The following is a 5,644-nucleotide window of genomic DNA, read 5'->3' as shown; positions in this document are numbered from 1 at the left end:
TGTGGAGAAATTTCTCCTTCTCCCAGAATATGTTGTGACAAGATTAAGTCTCCCATCAGAGATGCAATTCTTGGGCACCTAGAAACAGGCCACCCCTAGAATAGGACACAATGTGGTGTCATTCATCCTCTGAAACCCTACCTCATTGGAATATGCAAGGACATGATGTCTTGAATGGATCCGATGAGAGCACTAGGGATGTAGGATGAGGTAGCAGTGATTTCTCTTGTCACTCGCAAGTTCTCTTCTAGCATCTCTTGCTGGAAAGGACTACACAAACTTCAGGAGGACGAGAGCAAGAACACCAAGGAAAAGTCATGGCTGCTACACTTCGGTGCTTCTGCTAAGGACCTCTCCCCTGCCTTTTATAGCCACAAGGAGACTTGCTGAGGGATAACCCGTGAACCAATAGTGCATGTTTCACAGACGCAATCATGGCAGCATTCACGGACGCAGTCAAAGTTCAATAATGCATATTCTCCAAACAGTAATGTTTCATGTGAGCACTGAATAAAGAGCTGTACATCCCAGGTTTTATTCCTGAAATTATTTCGGGTGCAATCAGTGTGGCGGATCCAATTGTATCATTTTTCTGGGATTTTACACGAAAAAGAGGTCTTTTCAGATTCCGGATCTGATGAATTCTGCAAATAATCTGAAGGATAAAATCTGGTGCCACGACTTAAATTCTTAATTCCAAATCTACGCTCGGGGGCTACTCGCAGCAAAAAGGATTTTGATTTAAGGCTCGGGGCCTGCTGGATATAGGTATCAGAGATTTATTTTTTAAATTTTTTGGAAAATAGTCTGAAGTGACCCTCAACCTAATTCTGCGATTTAACCTAAGGCTCGGGGGCTACTCCATTTGGAGCGCGAGTACTTCACGCACCACATATGATCAAGATTTCAGGACTTGAGCACCTCACAGCCTCGAAGCAAACGGAAGTACTTGAAGGACTACTCGACGTATCTGAACAAAGGACCAGAAGCAACCAGAAGGATGTTCTGACTACTTGAAGTACTCGAAGACGCCCAGCCAAGTACTTGACGCATGCAGGACTCGGCTACGAAGAGCTCAGGGGCTTATTAGACCCGGGACAGCGGGACCGCTTATAGACATAGAATGTTCTAAAGTAAGGGATAGCTCATGGATGTACCTTACCTCTTTTGTAAATATCCGAATAGGCATAGAACTAGCTGCAGTACAAAGGAAACTATCCGATTGTGTTGTAGTAGGACTCCAACTGTACTCGGCTAGGATTTTCCATGTAACCCTGTCCCCCCGGATATATAAGGGCGAGCAGGGACCGCCTCCAAACAATCATCAACACCTAAGGCAATATAAACCACATAGGATGTAGGGTATTACGCAAACTCGCGGCCCAAACCTGTCTAAATTTTTGTGTTCTTTGTACCATCGAGTTCTAGAGCAGTCGATCCCTACCTACAAACTCTACTGCTAAGGGTATCCTTGAGCAGGCTTGGCGGTAAACACCGACAACGTGAACTACCCATATCAATCCCAAGTTTAGTTTTAAGTACACCAGCCAAATCTTCTTTAAATCTAGTAAAATCAGTCTGATAAGTACCACTGGCCGAAGCATGTAAAGAGGATGAAACCCGTTGTGTATTAGGACTAGTGTAAGCCATGGTAGAATTAGGAATCGGTCCCCGATGGGGTCCAGATCCCTGATGTGATGTAGCATTGGGCCCTTTGTACAGTACCATATCACCAGTTCGGCTAGGGGCAGCCGAACTAGGGATAGAAGCATGTGGTGTAGGGGACGATGAATTCTGCATCGTCACACCGGTCTGACCGGTCATATTACCGGTCTGACCGCCTGCATCGGTCTGACCGGTCCCCTGGACCGGTCTGGCTGATGGCGCGTGGACCGACGATGGTGGTGGTGTTTGCCCTGGAAACGAGTTTGGCGGCATCCCATAAAATTGTTCTGGATTAGTAGATGCACCGGCCGAATTCGGTTCTGGAAAATAAGTGTTATCCTCAACACTTTTACCTTTTTTTTTAAAGCTGCAATCTCATCATTAAGCCCCGCAAGAGTCTCTCCCGCAGCTACTTGCGCGTCGGATATCTTTTTTATCGACCATGAGAGACATTTGCTTAACTAATTCAGAGGGATCGTTGGGAAGTACCTCAACCTTGTCGTTGTTCAGTTTGAAGGATGGGATCACGAACTCCCCGACCCTCTTGAAAAGGCCTCCACGTTCCTTCTTGAAACCTTGAAGGAATTGCTCCTTCAAGTGCTCTTCTGCGATGAGGTAGGCCCGGTGCTCGTTCTCAGTGAGCCCCTCCATGGTCGCCTTGATGACGTTGTCATTGTGAATCTCACCATGAGTACCCATCTTCTTGGAGAAAATAGATTAGATCGGTTTTGGCAACCAGATTAATCTCTTCCCTAGCGGAGTCGCCAAAAAGTGTGTTGACACAGAATCGCGCCAAACACACTCGAATGTGCTAGCACGCGCGAACGATCGTCAAAACGATCAACACCCACGAAACTCTGGGCAGGCTGGTCTGACCGGTGCCGCCGACCGGTCTGACCGGTTCAGGCAGGGCCTCGCTGAAGACCTAGAACGGCGAGCTCGGGAGGGACCCCGTCGGAGCTCGTCACGCTATGGTTGCTCTGAGATCGGCAGGCCACTCAGAACATCTTCAAACGCTGTCGAGACGAGAGAAGAAAGCAATTTAGGGTTTGGAAAAGGCTAGGGTTTGAGAAACAAAAGTAATGCAATATTTTGATTGATTCGATTGGGAATAAACTCAATCGGCCTTAGCCTTTATATTTATAGGCCGGGAAGGACATTCTCCTTCACGAGTAGGATTAAAAAAAACTATTTACAAAACTCTAATTTTACTCGGACTATACAGACTAAACCGGTCTGACCGGTCGGGCTCTGCAGTGCCAAATTTACCTGTCAACACTGCTCGCGCTCTCCCGTGAGGTCGTCGCGCGGAGGCTGAAGCCGTCGGCGCGAGCGCAGCGAGCTCCGCGGCGGAGCAGACCCAGCAGGCAACGCGTTGCATCTCGCCTGCCGCGCGGCAGCATCGTTCCAATCACGCCGCGGACTACAGGTAGCAAGGGAATCGCGTGAATCGATCTCAATCTGCATACTCTGGTGCTCAGAAACAACTGTCTGACAAGCCTTGCGGAGATTTATTCCAAAGCTTAAAGGATAACACTGTAACTAAGCAGCCAGACTACAGACTAGATGTCATCCATAAATTCAAGCATTTGCGTTTGCTAGATTTCAAGAAAGTGAAACATGCTATATTTTACTTTGGATTATCACGTAGATGTATGAACACTATGGATTGCTTTGGCTAACATGTTTTTCCACTGTTCGGCCTATATAGCTGTTCTTTCTGTTTCTGAATCTCTCTGGGAGGTATTTTTTCTGTTATGCAGGAGACAATTGCTGCATTGCAATAGTTTCACTTGAACGAGGCAAACAAGGTTACCTGTTAAAATGTATACTCCTGGACAGCCAGATGCTCAAGGCACCGTAGAGGTGCAGGCTTCTAAAGTAGTTTTTGCATTGCCAAATGTTTTCCAGCAAGATGAATGCGACAACTTTGTACAAGTGCTATACATGGGAGTTTTTAAGTGCTGGGAAATTTGAAGCGCTGTATAATTTCACCATGAGAAGCTGTTTTCATAAAAAAAATCACTATCAAATTTATTCTTCACATTGGCATACTGCCATACTAGTCAGTAGTCACAAACATGAAGTCATGTATGCTACACCTTAAGACTACATTTATAGGATAACCTAATCGCTAATGCATTTATATTTACATTTTTCTTATTGCCGAGACATTTCTCGAAAAAGAAAAAGGTCAATTGAACTGGGTGATCCTTATCCCTCCGGCATATATAAGGGGTCAAAAGGGCATTCTCCCTGGAAGCGCAGTCACAGAGTATAGGGTGATACTTCAACATGCTCTGAAAAGCAAGCAGACATTCTCCCTGCAGTAAGAACATAATTGATGTAGTTGAGTCCGAACATATGTCAATATAACTTGAACGCTTAAACACAGATCATGCATGCTAACCTGAATACAGTAGAGACTAAATATAACCAAATGGCCAATTGAGCATTAAGATTTCTATGATTAATAATTCCTCAAGTAACCAATGCCTAAAAAAGAAAAGCTTCAATCCAAATTGTTGATGCAGAGGGTGCTAATCTTATTTGCATCAACATTATGTATCCGAGGCTAATGAATTCAGAAACATTCTAACCCACACCTTCTAACTACAGCACTATCCAATGAGCATATGATCAAGTGCAACTGGTATAATTTTTCTATTCCGGACCTGCTGGCTACCTTGTCGATTGCTTGAGCCGTGATGGATTTGGAGGATTTTGCTTTCTTCCCCAACGTTTAGTACCTGAAAGTTTCTCGGAAGCTTACCAAGCTGATGCTGAGCACGACCGATGAAGCGGAGGTGCACGCGCAGTCCGCACGGCACGATAGAAACAAGGAGTCGAGGAGGCCGCGCCGGCAACCGGGATCCGTCGTGTCGCGGCCTTGAGGATGCGTCTGCTGCCCCGCCGGCGAGGTACCCGCTCCAGCCCATTGCCCGGGCACCACCGGCAGAAGGCACCCGCGGCTCGTCGTCGACGAGAGCCGCCCCAGCCTCACGCGGCATCACTCTGCTTGCTGGCTCGCCGCTGCCACGCCGCGCCGTTCATCGGCGCGTAGATCTGGAAAAAGAAAAAGAAGAGACGGAGAAAAAGAGGAGCCACGGGGTCTGCTCCGCCGCGGAGCTCGCTGCGCTCGCACCAATGGCTTCGACCTCCGCGCGTGACGACGGGAGAGCGCGAGTAGCTAACCGACCAGCGCCGCCCCGGCCTCGCACCGCTCACTGCTGCTGCCGTGCACGACCGCACCGCTCACCATGGATAGACTATTCCCCCTCATGCTCAAATCCAGGCCCGGTCCTGAGATTGTAGTGGCCCAGGGCGAAACTCAAATTTGAGGCCCTTAATACAAATATTCATATCAAACACTTTTTAATACCAAGTGTTGATGCATATTTTCTAGACAAAATAGTGGTGAATTTGTAAAAGAAATTAGTAATTGGAAACTAGCACACAAAATCGAAGGGTACTAGATGAACGCAAGAAGAAATTTTTACTAATTTTCTTTGAAAACTCGCACCACAATGTATAGATTCTATTCCTGACCAATGTATAATAAATTGAGATTATCAGTGGCCAGCTGCAACTAACATGTAATATAATGATATGTGTTCATCAGTGACATCATTGATCATGCTAATTGTTACGTGTTTGTAGGCTATACCTACCTATTCGATCGTACCTGATCGTGGATGGCTTGATCTTGGTAGCTGGGCTCCCGATGAACATGCTTGCATGCGTTGGGTAACCGGCTGCAGGACTACAGACATTGGCTCGGACATGGCCACATCGCGGCGTCCCTCATCCTCGTTTTGGCCAGAAGTCGTGTCTCGCTCTCAGGCGGCCGCGTTGCCTCGCGCAGTTGTGATCTACGGCGTCCACTATCCTGGTGGCAGATGAGAATGACGGGAGGGGAGCGGGGGCTGAGGTAGAGGATCGAGGAGCTGCGCCATGTGTGCAATATCTCTGCCTACTA

At 47.2% G+C, this 5,644-nt stretch overlaps 1 long non-coding RNA gene across 1 annotated transcript; it reads right to left on the bottom strand.

Moving 5' to 3' along the window:
- Positions 1-3,627: 3,627 nt before the first annotated feature.
- LOC120695624 lies at positions 3,628-4,986 on the bottom strand. Its single transcript, XR_005683755.1, has 2 exons — positions 4,439-4,986; positions 3,628-3,989 (listed from the first exon to the last, which is right to left on the bottom strand). It is a non-coding gene; the product is annotated as an uncharacterized LOC120695624 (long non-coding RNA).
- Positions 4,987-5,644: the final 658 nt, after the last annotated feature.

This window comes from Panicum virgatum, chromosome 1K, assembly GCF_016808335.1.
Source record: "Panicum virgatum strain AP13 chromosome 1K, P.virgatum_v5, whole genome shotgun sequence".
Lineage (NCBI taxonomy): Eukaryota > Viridiplantae > Streptophyta > Magnoliopsida > Poales > Poaceae > Panicum > Panicum virgatum.
This window is presented reverse-complemented; position numbering and strand designations above follow the sequence as displayed.